The sequence below is a fragment of the Pyrus communis genome, chromosome 9 (genome assembly GCF_041283825.1).
Source record: "Pyrus communis isolate YQ-2024b chromosome 9, ASM4128382v1, whole genome shotgun sequence".
NCBI lineage: Eukaryota > Viridiplantae > Streptophyta > Magnoliopsida > Rosales > Rosaceae > Pyrus > Pyrus communis.
In genome coordinates this window covers 18,736,759-18,753,769 of record NC_142573.1, presented here as the reverse complement: position 1 = coordinate 18,753,769, position 17,011 = coordinate 18,736,759, and the positions used below count along the sequence as shown (strand labels likewise).

At 39.1% G+C, this 17,011-nt stretch overlaps 1 pseudogene; it reads left to right on the top strand.

The window, feature by feature from the left end:
* Nucleotides 1-1,799: 1,799 nt before the first annotated feature.
* LOC148694365 (uncharacterized) overlaps nucleotides 1,800-17,011 on the top strand; it is a 49,721-nt pseudogene continuing 34,509 nt past the window's right edge.

The window sequence follows — 17,011 nt, the reverse complement described above, 5'->3', positions numbered from 1 at the left end:
GCATAAATTGGATGCTAGGATATAAGGAAATTTCACCTAATCGTTATGGAATTATATTCACAAGTAGTAAAAGTTGATGATCTCAATTGCGTTAAGTAAATTCTTGGCATAAGTTTCATGCAATCATAGTAACAAGTGCTTCGTCAATGCTTATGGTTTTCATAGAACTTAATGATTCTTGCTTGTATCTCTATTATGCAATCATGTAGGGGACTTGTGGGGAATGTTTTGGGTTGTCGTATGCAATCATCCAATTCAATAACGTTAGGAAAATCTGAAGGTTAATTTAAGCGAACCTAATTAACTTGGGGCGTTGAGAATTCATGGGTTATTGAAAAGCAATTGGAAATCGTTTTATATGCAAGTATAACATGTGTGGAGATGAACCCCTTAGCTAGCTTCCCATCCATTCAATTCCATCAAATTCGTTTTTACAATCTGTTCTAATTTAAAAAGTTTGTTTTGTTTTTAATTTCGTCCAAAACCAATCCCCCTTTACTTTGTCGAGTCATAGTAGTTAGAAATCACTTTAGTTTGTGTTTTTAAGTGTCTTAGGTCAAGTTAAAACCAATTTTCGTCCAAAGTAGTCAAAGTGCTCAAAACTGCCCAGATTGTGTTTTTAAGGCAGTTTTGAGTGTTTTCTTGCTGTTTTGAGTCTTTTGGTTTGTCTTAGTGTTTTAAACTTTAGTTTTGCAGTCTTTGAGTCTAGTATAGTGTTTTATATTGTGTTTTTACGTTTTTGAGTCAAATCCAAGTGATTAACAATCCCTCCTAATCCTCGGTCCAGAACGATCCCTACTTACATTCTTCACTACAATTGATAAAAAGAGGGTTTAATTTGTGTGCGTATAATTGTCGCATCAAATTTTGGCGCCGTTGCCGGGGATTAGCAACTTTGCTAATCCCTTGGATTGTTATTTTCGTTTTCTTATTAGATCAGATTCTTATGTTATTTTGTTTCTTGTTTTAGGTACTTGTTTATGACTCGAAGTTCTAATCCGGTTCACGAACATATTTTAGACTTTGACGACGATTTTGAGCGTGAGTTGAGACGTAAGAGGAAGAACCTGGAACCTAGTGAATCAAGTGCAAGTTCCGAGTCCGTTTCTGAATTTGAAGAAGAAGTGGAAGACATGGCATCGGACAACAGAACAATCAAGGAGCTTTCCGCTTCGGGATTGGCCAATGCCGCACCCTTGTGCATCCAATACCCAAGGGCGGCTCAAGACAAGACGACCGAGTTCGAATTGAAGTCAAGCCTGTTACATCACATTCCGAAGTACCATGGGCTATCCATGGAAGATCCGAACAAGCACTTGAAGGAGTTTGAAGTCGTTTGCTCAAGCATGACTCCGGTGAACGTGGATGAGAGCATCTTGAAGATGAAGGCCTTTCCCTTTTCTCTCTAAGAGAAAGCGAAAGATTGGTTGTACGAATTGGCTCCCGGAACTGTCACATCATGGGAGAGCATGAAACGAGCTTACTTGGAGAAGTTTTTCCCAACTTCTCGAGTCATCCTCCTACGAAAAAGGATAAGTGGAATTCAACAAGATGAAGGTGAATCATTTCCTACTTATTATGAACGTTTTAAATCTCTTGTTGCTTCATGTCCACAGCATCAAATGAAGGAGGAACTACTTCTACAATACTTTTACGAGGGACTTCTACCTATTGAACGTCAAATGCTAGATGCCTCAGCGGGAGGAGCCTTGGTGGACAAGACCCCCACGGCTGCAAAGTCCTTGATTGCTAATCGAGCATTGAACGCTCAACAATACGAAGGCGTTGGACAGAGGAGCATGCCACGGCAACACCAAGTCAATGAGGTAAGTGCCATAACCGAACTTCAAAATCAAATGGCTAACCTTACTACGTTGCTTTCTCAGGTGGTGGAAGGTCCAAAAGTCAAAATTGTAGCTTCTTGTGGCGTATGCTCCATGCAAGAACACCCTACGGACAAGTGCCCACAATTAATCGAGAATGGAGGGTGGGAGACACTCAATGCCGTGGGATATGGCAACCAATACCAATCGCGTGGTGATCCGTTCTCTAATACTTACAATCCCGGTTGGCGTGATCATCCGAATTTCAAATGGCGAGACCCCCAACAAGGTCAACAACAAAGCGGATTTAGGCAACAACCCCCGGGTTTCTATCAAAAGCCGTTGGCACCACCACAAGCACAAGTACAACCTGCCCAAAGCAATGTAGGTAATTCAAGTGATAATGATAAGATTTTTCAATTACTTACTACTTTGACGCAGGAAGTCCAAACTCAAAACAAAGATAGGCAAATCCAAGACAAGCGGGTGGACAACTTGGAGAAACAAGTGGGACAAATTGCCGAGTTCATGGGGCAATTTCGTGAGCAAGGAAGGTTGCCTAGCTCAACGGTGGTCAATTCGAAAGGTGGATTCGAATCTGCAAAAGCTATGCATTTGCGAAGTGGAAAGCAAGTCGGATCTGACCTCAAACCATCCAAATCACGTTCCAAGGAGGAGGACGAGTTGAGAATTGAAGAGGAGGAGCAAAGGCCACTCACGGCCAAGGTGGAACCAAATATGCCGCAAGTTCCAAGTGATCCCAAGTCGTCCAATTCATCCAATAAAGGTAAAAACGTGTCAAGTTCAGTTCCTACTAATGATTTTCCTGCGAATGTTCCTTTTCCTAGTAGGTTTAAGCAAACAAAGAAAGAAAAAGACATTTTGGAGACGTTTCGGAAAGTTCAAGTCAATATCCCCCTTTTGGATGCAATCAAGCAAGTCCCGAGGTACGCCAAGTTCTTGAAGGAACTTTGCACCAATAGGAGGAGGATTTCGACCAAGGAGGTTGTAAAAATGGGTGAAAACGTCTCAGCCATCTTACAACGCAAGCTGCCCCCAAAATGCAAAGATCCGGGTAGTTTTACAATTCCGTGTGTTATTGGTAATTCTAGGTTTGAATCTGCCATGTTAGACCTAGGTGCATCTATAAATGTCATGCCATATTCAATTTATGCATCTATGAACCTAGGAGCGTTGAAAAACGATGGTGTGATCATACAATTAGCCGATAGATCTAATGCCTATCCAAAGGGAGTTTTGGAAGATGTGTTAGTGCAGGTTAATCATTTGATCTTCCCGGCGGACTTTTACGTACTTGAGATGGATGAATCGAACCATGCCCCGTCATTACCCATTCTCCTTGGAAGGCCATTCATGAAAACTGCTCGGACGAAGATTGACGTCTATAATGGCACGTTGACGATGGAATTTGATGGGGAAGTTATTAATTTTAATCTTTCTAATTCTATGAAGTACCCTAGTGAGAATCATTCATGTTTTGCTATTGATGTAATTGACTCTTTGTCGCAGGACTATTTTGACAAATTGAACAACGATGCACTTGAATTGGTCATTGCACAAGGCATGGACAAGGAAAACATTGAAGCCACAACCATAGGAACCCACGGCATGCATGATCATTCTTTGCCGTGCCCCCTAATGATGAGGTCATTGAGATGGTGGCTGCCCTCGAGTCATTGCCATCACAATCGGGTAAGTATTCGGACCCTATTTTAAATTCAGTTTCGGCTAATAAAATGCTTCCCTCAGTTGTGCAGCCACCTACACTTGTACTTAAGCCGTTGCCTAGTCATTTGAAGTACGTTTTCTTGGGCGAGGATGACACGTTGCCTGTCATTATTTCATCCTCACTCACGGCACAAGAAGAGAGCAAATTGGTGCGAGTGCTTAAGGAGTACAAAACGGCAATTGGATGGACCTTGGCCGACATCAAGGGAATTAGCCCTACTACATGCATGCATCGCATACTTCTAGAGGAGGGGTCCAAAACATCCCGAGAGGCTCAACGCCGTCTCAACCCTCCGATGATGGAAGTTGTGAAGAAGGAGGTAATCAAGCTTTTGGATTGTGGAGTAATCTATCCAATCTCGGATAGTAAGTGGGTCTCACCCGTGCAATGTGTTCCGAAGAAATCTGGAGTGACTGTGGTTGCAAATGCCGAGAATGAACTTGTTCCTCAACGCATTCAAACTGGTTGGAGGGTGTGCATCGATTATAGGAAGCTAAACGCCACAACAAGGAAGGATCACTTCCCATTGCCGTTCATCGACTAAATGCTTGAGAGGTTAGCCGGTTATGCTTTCTATTGTTTTCTTGATGGTTATTCTGGTTATAATCAAATTGTCATAACACCCGAAGATCAAGAAAAAACCACTTTTACATGCCCCTTTGGTACTTTTGCATATCGTCGCATGCCTTTTGGTTTATGTAATGCACCTGCTACATTCCAACGATGCATGATGAGCATATTTTCTGATTATGTTGAGAAAATCATTGATGTGTTTATGGATGATTTTAGCGTGTTTGGTGATTCTTTTGATGGTTGCTTGCATAATCTTAGTTTAATCTTAAAACGTTGCGTTGAAACTAACCTTGTTCTTAATTGGGAAAAATGCCATTTCATGGTTAAACAAGGCATAGTTTTAGGTCATATAGTCTCTGAAAACGGTATTGAGGTTGATAAGTCGAAAATAGATCTTGTACGTCACTTACCCTCTCCAACTTCGATTAGAGAGGTTCGTTCTTTTCTTGGCCATGCAGGATTTTATCGTAGGTTTATTAAGGATTTCTCGAAGGTTGCACAACCTCTTTGCCGTCTCCTACAAAAAGACGTGACGTTTGAATTCACCAAGGAGTGCACGGCATCATTCAACCAACTTAAGGAGTTGTTGACCACGGCACCCATCATTGTTCCACCGGATTGGAGTTTACCTTTCGAGCTCATGTGTGATGCGTCCGACTATGCTTTAGGAGCAGTTTTAGGACAAAGAAAGGACAAGAGGCCGCATGTCATCTACTACGCCTCACGGACATTGAACGATGCACAATTGAACTACTCCACTACGGAAAAAGAACTTTTTGCCGTTGTCTTTGCTTTAGATAAATTTCGATCATATCTAATTGGTACTAAAGTAATTGTTTTCACTGATCATGCAGTTCTGAAGTACTTGCGCACTAAAAAGGAGGCCAAGCCACGGCTAATTCGATGGATGTTGCAACTTCAAGAGTTCGACATAGAGATTCAGGACAAGAAGGGAAGTGAAAACGTGGTGGCTGACCACCTAAGCCGAATGGTACACAATGAAGAAGCCCTACCCATTGCCGAGACATTCCCCGATGAACAATTGCTGTCCATTAAGGTTAGTGCACCTTGGTATGCCGATATTGTTAATTTTTTGGTGTCAAAACGTATTCCAAGTGAGTTCACTAGGCACCAACGTGATAAACTTAGGCATGATGCACGGTTTTATGTGTGGGATGATCCGTACTTATGGAAATTTTGTCCCGATCAGATTATACGTCGTTGTGTGCATGATTCTGAATGTCATTCAATTTTGAGTTTTTGTCATACATATGCATGTGGAGGGCACTTTGGCACACAACGCACGGCCCTCAAAGTGTTACAATGTGGATTTTATTGGCCTAGTATTTTTAAGGATGCTAGAACGTTTTGCTTAACATGTGATAAATGCCAAAGAATGGGTGGTATTAGTGCAAAGGACCAAATGCCGCAGGTTTCTATCCTAAATGTTGAAATTTTTGATGTTTGGGGTATTGACTTTATGGGTCCCTTTCCGTCATCATATGGTTTTATGTATATTTTGCTTGCGGTTGATTATGTGTCGAAGTGGGTGGAAGCAAAGGCCACCCGGACTTATGATTCTAAAGTGGTTGCAGATTTTATTAGAACTCACATTTTTGCAAGGTTTGGAATGCCACGAGTGATCATTAGTGATGGAGGGTCACACTTTTGCAATCGGACCATTGAAGCGTTATTGAGGAAATACCATGTCACCCATAAGGTTTCTACACCTTACCATCCTCAAACGAATGGCCAAGCCGAGGTTTCCAACCGAGAGATCAAGCAAATACTTGAGAAGACCGTTGGGCCAACAAGGAAGGATTGGCGCTTACGGTTAGATGATGCACTTTGGGCATATCGTACGGCGTACAAAACCCCCATTGGGATGTCCCCCTTTCGACTTGTCTATGGCAAGGCATGCCATCTTCTCGTGGAGTTGGAGCATAAAGCTCTTTGGGCCGTCAAGAAGTTCAACATGCACTTAGATGAAGCGGGAAGTCTTAGGAAATTCCAATTGAATGAGCTTGATGAAATACGGCACGAGGCGTACGAGAATGCAAGCATTTACAAGCAAAAGAGCAAAGCTTTCCATGACAACATGATCTGTGGGAAATCCTTCTCCATTGGGCAGAAAGTGCTATTGTTCAATTCCCGTTTACGTTTGTTTCCCGGTAAGTTACGTTCCAAGTGGATTGGACCGTTTGTTATTACTAATGTTTTTGTTCATGGTGCAGTCCAAATCCAAAGCTTGAAAACGGGACAAGAATTCAAGGTGAACGGGCATCGTTTGAAGCCCTATTATGACACCTTTGTGGAGCACACCGTGGATGACACCCCCTTGGATGCCGTGGGTTCTAACTTGGAATGAAAGAGTTCTTCGTCCGGCTGTACGATGGTAAAGCAATCGCTACTTGGGAGGCAACCCATGCATTCAACAAAGGAAGACTTAGAAAGCACTCCAATTCCAGATTTGCGTTCCTAAACTCTTCTCTTTGTTGCTATTTCGTTTCTGCCATGTTAGGATGTTTAGTTACTGTTTTGTTTGTTTGTTTGTTAATTGTGTGAGTCTATGCTTGAAACATTGAGGACAATGTTTGATTTAAGTGTGGGGGGGGGGGGGGTAACTAAAGTGTTTTGATGCAAATTCGTAGGGTTTTATCCACCATCACTTCTAATGTTGTTTCTTGCTGTTTTTAAGTGTTTTTAAACTGTTTTAGTATGTTTTGACTTAAAAATTCGAAAATCCTATAAAAATTTGAAAAATTGTTTCAAAAAACCCAAAAAGAGTTGTTTTAAAGTTGTTTTTGTGTGTGTGTTTGTGTCTTAGGGTACCTTCCAACACAATGATGAGGATTTGGTTTTAATTGCATGACTATTAAAGAATGTTGTAAACATGGCTGGAAGTTGATTTGTGCTTTGGTTTATGCTTGGTTATGGTTATAGCTTATGAATTCACATGTAATCACAAAGGAAAAAAATTCAATTCTTGTAACATGCTTGAAGGAAGAAACTCAAACTAACGTTACAACCCTGAGAGACTTGAGCCTATAACGTTCTTTGGAGAGTATAATCTGTGATTTCTTGTTTTCTAAAGTCGTTGCATGATCTCATCATTCTATGCTTGGTTACTACTTGGAATGCATCTCATTATAGTTCAAAATACTAGAACTCATGCCCATTTCATTCAAAGCATGGTATTGATTGCATAACATACACTAAGATGAAGTTGTTAGTCAAGCCAGAGCCAAAAAAGCCTATCCCTTTTCATATGTATTGTAGGATTAACCCTCTTGAGCCTTTTCAAAGCCTATTTTCTTTGTTAGCCACATTATCCTCACCTAGCCTAGATTAGGACTTTCCATACCTTTGTTCTTAAAAGGATAGTAAAGCATGACTTAGGGTGAACTCCTTTGGTCAATTTATGGCAGAAAACGAGTGTGGGAGAAGATGAAAGGGCACGAAAAAAAAAAGAAAAAAAAAGAAGAAAAGAAGAAAAATTCGTGGAAAAATCAAAAGAAAATAGAAAAGTGTTCAAAAGAAAGAAAAAGAGTTGAAAAATAAGTGAGAATGAACTTACAAGTGTTGGTTGTTGAAGGAAGGGTCCAAAAGAGTGAAATTGACCCTAAATGTTGCATGAATCTTCCCTTGTGTGTACAAGTTGATTTCGGCCATTTGAAGAGAGTTTAAGTGTCAAATTCATTACTTTGCTTACTATTGCTTTAAGAACATTTGTTTATCCTTACCTTTCTTTGTTAGCCAATAACTTAGCCTCGTTACAACCCTCAACTCCTATCTTGATGTTATGTGTTCAATATGTGGAGTTTGAATTTGGTATGAGCATATGGAATCACTGGTTCTCATTCTAAGTAGTAGCGTTCCATTCATGAGATCATATCTAAACATGTTATTAACTCCGGAAATTGCGTTCTTTGTTATACATATATGTGAGCATTCGTTTTTATATCTACATCAATCTTCTCACATATAACTAAGTGTAGGGTGTGTAGTTAGAAAATCTGAGTGAAAATAGAGTGCATATCTTGTAAGGAATTGAGGAAATTCTCTAAGGCATGTTAGTACATTCAAAACATCGTTTTAGGTGGTTATTTGTGAACTAGTAAGTAGTGACTATGATTAAGCATGTGCTCGAGTGAAAAGATGGCTAAAATCTGTGGGAATAATGATTTTTAACATGTCATGTGCATTGGAAATCCCTGAGGCGATTGTTGGAAGGTGTAGGTTGTGTTTTACTCGTTTTACTTCGTTTATTTACTTTGTTTCATTTTGTTTTGCTCGAGGACTAGCAAAAGATAAGTGTGGGGGAATTTGATAGGAGCATATTTACGCACCTTAGTTTAGCTTGTTCTTGTGCATTTATAGTGTTTTTCCTTAGTAAAGTAGTCTTTTAAGCTAGTTTTATGTATTTTCAGGATTTAAGGGCAAAGTACGCAAAATGATGCATTTTGGAGCCTTTTGGAGCAAATTAGAGCTTGGAATGGATATCATATGCTTGGAGCCAAGAGGATGGACGAAATTGAAGACTTGAAGATGATGATTCCTACTTGAGCAAGGTTTCCTAGTTGAATTAGGATTCCTAGTTAAAATGGGTTTCCTAGTTGAATTAGGATTCCTAGAAGAACAAAGTTTCCTACTCAAACAAGGTTTCCTAGTGGAAGTAGGAAAGTTAAATCCCAATGGCCTCAAGTTGCAGCAACAAAGAAGTTTTCCAAGTCCAAGAAGGAGAAGAATTCCAAGATGAAGAAGGATTAGGTTTCCTAATCCTAATGCACAAGGTTTTCAGCCATAAAGAGGAGTCCTAAACACTTTAGGACACCTTATCCTAATCCTATAGGGATGCCATGCACTTTACCTTATCTTGGAGGGTTTCTAGAAGCCTTAGATGCCCTATCCTAGCTTTGCCGTGGGTTTTATCCATCTCCCCTTAGTTTTTAGGCTTTCTAGAAGCCCTAACATTATCCCTAAGAAGGTGCAGCACCCTTATCCCTTTTTCCCTACAAATATGGCACTTAAATCATGATTCTAGAAACCTTATCTTATCTCCTACAAAGGTGGCGCCCCAAATCCTTCTAGAAGTGCCAATTTCTGCCACAAAACACTTTGTTTCTAGAACCCTAAAAATCTGGCGCCTCTATTCCTTTTCCTTTGGGGTTTCCTACCTTCTAGATGGCCTATTTCCTTGTGGATTTGGGCTATTCAAGTCCATATCTGATTACCCTAGGGTTTTAAGTGCCTATATATACTCATATTAACCCGTAGATCAAATACCACCTCTCATACACATTCATTAATTCCAGAAATTCGTCCAACCCTCTCCACACCTTTGCCGCAGCCACTAAACACTTTTCTCCTTAGTTTTAACCTTTGCCGCACCATCCCCTTCCCCTAAACACTACTATATCCCTCCATGACCATGCATCCATACACCTAAGGCCCTAAACCTGTCCCTAGACCTTTGCCGCACCAAGGAGGAGGAGAAGGAAGCTCGGAGGTTCATGCAATTCGAGTTCGCGTCGCTGGAATTTCTAGGTGTTTCTTTTCCTTTGATTTCAATGTTTAATTTCAATTCTCTTTGTGTTGTGCGTATGAGGAACTAAACCCCCCTTGGCTAGGGGGGGATTCGAAATACATGTTTATGCTTGCGATATGATTTGATTACTTCTAATTGCGTTTCATAAGTTGCGAATTCAATTTACTTATCTATGTGAATTACATTGATTTGTGTGTGTTGGTTGAGAGTGCACACTTAATTATCATGCATAAATTGGATGCTAGGATATAGGGAAATTTCACCTAATCGTTATGGAATTATATTCACAAGTAGTAAAAGTTGATGATCTCAATTGCGTTAAGTAAATTCTTGGCATAAGTTTCATGCAATCATAGTAACAAGTGCTTCGTCAATGCTTATGGTTTTCATAGAACTTAATGATTCTTGCTTGTATCTCTATTATGCAATCATGTAGGGGACTTGTGGGGAATGTTTTGGGTTGTCGTATGCAATCATCCAATTCAATAACGTTAGGAAAATCTGAAGGTTAATTTAAGCGAACCTAATTAACTTGGGGCGTTGAGAATTCATGGGTTATTGAAAAGCAATTGGAAATCGTTTTATATGCAAGTATAACATGTGTGGAGATGAACCCCTTAGCTAGCTTCCCATCCATTCAATTCCATCAAATTCGTTTTTACAATCTGTTCTAATTTAAAAAGTTTGTTTTGTTTTTAATTTCGTCCAAAACCAATCCCCCTTTACTTTGTCGAGTCATAGTAGTTAGAAATCACTTTAGTTTGTGTTTTTAAGTGTCTTAGGTCAAGTTAAAACCAATTTTCGTCCAAAGTAGTCAAAGTGCTCAAAACTGCCCAGATTGTGTTTTTAAGGCAGTTTTGAGTGTTTTCTTGCTGTTTTGAGTCTTTTGGTTTGTCTTAGTGTTTTAAACTTTAGTTTTGCAGTCTTTGAGTCTAGTATAGTGTTTTATATTGTGTTTTTACGTTTTTGAGTCAAATCCAAGTGATTAACAATCCCTCCTAATCCCCGGTCTAGAACGATCCCTACTTATACATATACTACAATTTGACGAAAAGAGGGTTTAATTTGTGTGCGTATAATTCTCGCATCAATTAACAATCCCTCCTAATCCCCGGTCCAGAACGATCCCTACTTACATTCTTCACTACAATTGATAAAAAGAGGGTTTAATTTGTGTGCGTATAATCCTCGCATCAAGTCCAAATACAAAGTTTGAAAACTGGACAAGAATTCAAGGTGAATGGCCATAGGTTGAAACACTACTATGAGAACTTTGTTGAGCATGTTGTGGAGGAGATCCCATTGCATGTCGTGGCCTCCAATGGGGAATGAGCATACCATCGTCCGGCTGCAAGACGTGATGTGATAAAAGATAGCACTCAAATTAAACCCTCTTTTTGACAATTGTAGTATAGATATAAGTAGGGATCGTTCTAGGCCGGGGATTAGGAGGGATTGCTAATCGAATGAATATTGACTCAAAGATGTGAAAATATGCTTTAAAACACTTTAAATAAACTCACAAGACTCTTACTAACTTGTATGACTCAAAACAAACTTTAAAGACTCAAAACAACTCAAAACAACCAAAAAGACTCAATTTAGACTCTAAGACTTAATTTGGACGAAAATATACTTAGTTTTGACTCTAAAGACTCAAAAAGACTCCTTTGGACAGATTTGGACAAAGTGAGAAAAGGGGTTTTGATTTTTGACGAATTTAAAAGAAAACAAGTAACTTAAAACTTTAAAACAGATTTTGGACGAATTTGAGAAAAACTAATGGATGATGGGATAGCCAAGGGATACTTCTCCACACATGATACTTTCAAAACATAAATTGATTTCCAGTTGCTTTTCCGATAAACCATGAACCTCAACACCCCAGATTAACCGTGACATCACTAATTAACCCTCAAATTTCCCTTAAGTTATTGGATTGGATGACATCATACGACAACCCAAAGCATTCTTCAAAAGTCCCCTACATGACATCATAATAGAGATACGGTCAAAGATCATTACGTTCAATAGAAATCATAAGTATTGACAAAGCACTTGTAACTATGACATCATGATACGCATGCTAGGAATTTACTTAACATGATTGTGAAAACAACCTTAACTACTTGTGAATATAAGTTTGTGACGATTATGTGAAACACCCTTATATTCTAGCACCAAATTCAAGCATGCAAATTAAGTAGGCCTCCCTAATAAACATACAAGAATAAGTTATCCATCAAACGGTTAAGTAAATTGCGTTCACAATTTATGAAATCACAACTGGACTTAATCAACTCATATTATAAATGTAATCATGGTTTCAAAGCATCCCTAGGCTAAAACGAGTTTAGCCTCTCATGTTCATGACAAAACAAAGCAACATAGAATTAAACATTAAAAATAAAAGATAGATTACACCTAGAAACGTCCAACACTCTTGCATTCCTTCTCCTCTTTCTTGCTAAGTCACGGCACAAGGTCTAGGGTGGTTTTGTGGATGATTTTCTGGGTTTTGGATGGATTTAGGCAGGTGGGGTGGTGCGGCAAGGTTTGATGGTGGTGTATGGAGGTTGGGATGGAGGTGTGGAAGTAGGGGAATGGTGTAAATTGGTTGTAAGGTCACGGCAAAGGGTGGATTTCTGAATGAATGTATGAATGTTGTGTGGAGGGGTGGTGCTCTAAATGGTGCGGCAAGGGTTGTTTATATAGGCTAGTTTGGCACACTTAGTAAAGGAAAAGGATTGCCTAATCCCATTGAAAAAGGGTTAACTCAAGGCAAAAATAAAGTGGGATTTGGAATAGGTAGTGGGGATAGGAATTAGGGAGTTCTAGAAGGCTAGGTGCGGCACACATGTAGGGATAGGATAAGGTGTTCTAGAAACTGTGTTTAAGGCAGATTCCTAATCCTAAAGGGCCTAGGACATGTGATATAAGAGTAGGAAAAGGATTGTGATTCCTAAACCTACAAGGAATGGTGTCTTGCGGCATTGGTATAGATAAGCCTTCTAGAAACTGAAATAGGTGTTTAGATGTGTAATTGATTCCCCCTAATTAGCTAGGTTTAAGTCTTAACCTGATTTGGATAGGATAGAATAGGATAATGTTAGAGTTAGGATAGGATAAGGTTTCTAGGATAGGATAAGATAAGGTTTGGATAAGGTTGGATAAGTCCCTTGTTTCTTGCTTCTTCCTTATCTTCATTGGAGTAGAACTTCTTCCACCAGATTTGTAGCCTTTCCTAGCTCTTCTTGTCTTCAATTTCGTCCATCCTCTTTTCTCCATGGTTAAGCTATCCAATCCATGCCCAAAAATGCTCCAAATAGCCTCAAAATGCACTTTCTTGCTCCCTTTGCCATTAGAACCTAAAAACATACGAAAATGGCTTAAAATACTAAAACAACTATGAATTAACAACATAAATGCATGAAAACAAGCTAAGTAAGTCGCCTAAATATGCTCCTATCAAATTCCCCCACACTTAGCTTTTGCTAGTCCTCGAGCAAAACGAAATGAACCAAAACAAACAAAACACATTCTAGACCTTCCAACATGTACCTTAGGGATTTCCAATGAACATGACACATTAATGAACATCATTCCCACGGTTTTTAGCTTCCTTTACACTTCAACAAACACTTAATCATAGTTACTACTTCTTAGTTCACCCATAATCAATTAAAACAATGTTTTGAATGTATTAACATGCCTTAGAGAATTCCCTCAATTCCTCACTAGAATGCACTCTATTTTCACACAGCTTTTCTAACTTCACACCCTACACTAGGTATATGTGAGAAGATTGATGTAGATATGAAGACTAAGACTCACATATGTTATATCAAAGAAAGCATTTCTGGATTTACGACAATGACATGAATATGATCTCATGAATGGAATGCTACTACTTAGAACGAGAACCAGTGATTCCATATGCTCATACCAAATTCAAACTCCACATATTGAACACATAACATCAAGATCGAAGTTGAGGGTTGTAACGAGGCTAAGGTATTGGCTAACAAAGAAAGGTAAGGATAAACAAAAGTTCTTAAAGCAATAGTAAGCAAAGTAATGAATTTGACACTTAAACTCACTTCTAATGGCAAAAGCCAACTTTTAAACACAAGGGAAGATTCATGCAACATTTAGGGTCAAATTCACTCTTTTGGACCCTTCCTTCAACAACCAACACTTGTGAGTTCATTCTCACTTATTTTTCAACTCCTTCTCTTTCTTTTGAACACTTTTCTATTTTCTTTTGATTTTTCCACGAATTTCTTTTCTTTTCTTCTCTTTTTTTTTTTTTTTTTTTTTTTTCTTTTTTTTTTTTTCGTGCCCTATCATCTTCCCCCACACTTGTTTTCTGCCATGTTTTGATCGAAGGAGTTCACTCTAAGTCGTGCTTCACTATCCTTTAAGAACCAAGGTATGGAAAGTCCTAATCTAGGCTAGGTGAGGATAATGTGGCTAACAACGAAAATAGGCTTTGAAAAGGCTCAAGAGGGTTAATCCTACAATACATATGAAAAGGGATAGGCTTTTTGGCTTTGGCTTGACTAACAATTTCATCTTATTGTATGTTATGCAATCAATACCATGCTTTGAATGAAATGGGCATGAGTTCTAGTATTTGGAACTATAATGAAATGCATTCTAAATAGCAACCAAGCAAAGAATGATGAGATCATGCAACGACTTTAGAAAACAAGAAATCACAGATTATACTCTCCAAAGAACATTATAGGCTCAAGTCTCTCAAGGATGTAGCGTTAGTTTAAGTTTCTTCCTTCAAGCATGTTACAAAAACTGATTTTCTCTTTGTAATTACATGTGAATTCATAAGCTATAACCATAACCAAGCATATACTAAAGCATAAATCAACTTCCAGCCATGTTTACAACATTCTTTAATAGTCATGCAATTAAAAACCAAATCCTCATCATTGTGTTGGAAGGTGACCTAAGACACAAACAAACACACAAAAACAACTTTAAAACAACTCTTTTTGGGTTTTTCAAAACTGTTTTGCAATTTTTTTTTTGTAAATTTTCGGATTTTCTGATCAAAAGACATAAAAACACTTCAAAACACTCTAAAAACACTTAAAAACAGTGAGAAACAACATTATAAGTGATAGGTGATAAAATCCCACGAAAATCATGTAAAATCATGCAAAAGCAATTTGTTTACCCCCCCCCCCCCCCCCCACACTTAAATCAAACATTGTCCTCAATGTTTCACACAAAGACTCACATCCAAACAAACAATATAAACGAACTATCATGGCAAAATAAAAATAATAAAGAGATAGAGATTGAGGAACGCAAATCTGATTTTGTAGCTTGAATTGGTGAATTGCCCACATCTTCTCTCGTTGAATGCATGGGTTGCCTCCCAAGAAGCGCTTGCTTTAACGTCGTGCAGCCGGACGAACATTCTTCTTATCCTCACTTGGAGCCCACGGCATGGAGTGGGATGTCCTCCACAACTTGCCCTTCAACATTTGCATAATAGGGCTTCAAACGATGCCCATTCACCTTGAATTCTTGGCCATTCCTTAAGCTTTGGATTTGAACTGCGCCATGTGAAAAAACATTAGTAACAACAAAAGGTCCAATCCACTTAGAACGTAACTTACCAGGAAATAAACGAAGGCGGGAATTAAAAAGTAAAACTTTTTGCCCTATGGAGAATGTTTTGCTTCGGATCATCTTGTCATGGAAAGCTTTGGTCTTTTCCTTGTAAATGCAAGCATTCTCATATGCTTCACGCCTAAGTTCCTCGAGTTCATTCAATTGCAACTTTCTATGCATTCCAGCCGCATCTATGTCCATGTTGAATGTCTTGATCGCCCAATGAGCCTTGTGCTCCAACTCCACAGGGAGATGACATGGCTTGCCATACACTAGCCGAAAAGGGGACATGCCTATTGGTGTCTTGTATGCCGTCCTATAGGCCCATAATGCATCCTCCAAACGCACACTCCAATCTTTTCTTGTTGGTCCAACGGTCTTCTCCAAGATTTGCTTGATTTCTCTATTGGACACCTCGGCTTGGCCATTGGTTTGGGGATGGTAAGGTGTTGAAACCTTATGTGTGACATGATACTTCTTGAGTAGTGCTTCAATGCTACGATTACAAAAGTGAGAGCCTCCATCACTAATAAGCACTTGAGGCATCCCAAATCTAGCAAAAATGTTAGTCTTTATAAAATCTGCAACAACTCTAGAATCATTAGTACGGGTGGCCTTGGCTTCCACCTATTTTGAGACATAATCCACCGCAAGCAAAATATAAGTAAAACCAAACGAAGATGTGAAAGGGCCCATGAAATCAATGCCCCAAACATCAAAAATTTCAACATTAAAGATAGGTGTTTGTGGCATTTGGTCCCTTGCACCTATATTTCCCATTCGTTGGCAACGATCACAAGTTAAACAAAATGTTCTAGCATCTTTAAAGATTGTTGGCCAATAAAAACCACATTCTAACACTTTAAGGGCAGTGCGTTGTGTGCCAAACTGTCCACCACAAGCATAAGTATGACAAAATGTTAGAATCGAATTAAACTCACAATCATGCACACAACGACGCACAATCTGATTTGCACAAAACTTCCACAAATAGGGGTCATCCCATACATAAAACCGTGCCTCTTTCTTTAACTTATCACGTTGGTGCCTAGCTAAGGTACTTGGAACACGTTTTGACACCAAAAAATTGACCAAATCGGCATACCAAGGTTCACATACCTTAATGGACAGCAATTGTTCATCAGGGAAAGTTTCTTGGATGGGTAAGTGATAGGAGCATATTTATGCGACTTAGTTTGCTTGTTTTCGTACATTTATGTTATTAGTTCTTAGTTATTTTAGTTCTTTAAGCTTCTTTTGTGTGTTTTCAGGTTCATAAGACATATTTGGCGAAAGGATGCATTTTGGAGAACTTTTGGGCACAAATTGGATAGCTTATGCTTGGAGCAAAAGGAATGGACGAAATTGAAGAGTTGATGTCGCAAGGATTCCTACTACAATAAGGATTCCTACTACAACAAGGATTCCTACTACCACAAGGATTCCTACTACGATGAGGATTCCAATTACGAGCAGGTTTCCAAATTGAAGGAGGTTTCCCACTCACATGAGGATTCCTAGTTGGACGAAGATTCCTAATCACACAAGGATTCCTACTTGAAGTAGGAAAGTTAAGCCAAAGTTTCCTATTTTGGTTGACCTTTCCTAAATCAAGAACGCTCTAAGTTTTAGCACTTAAGATGGCTCCCGAGCACCCTTGGACAACAAACAAAGGTT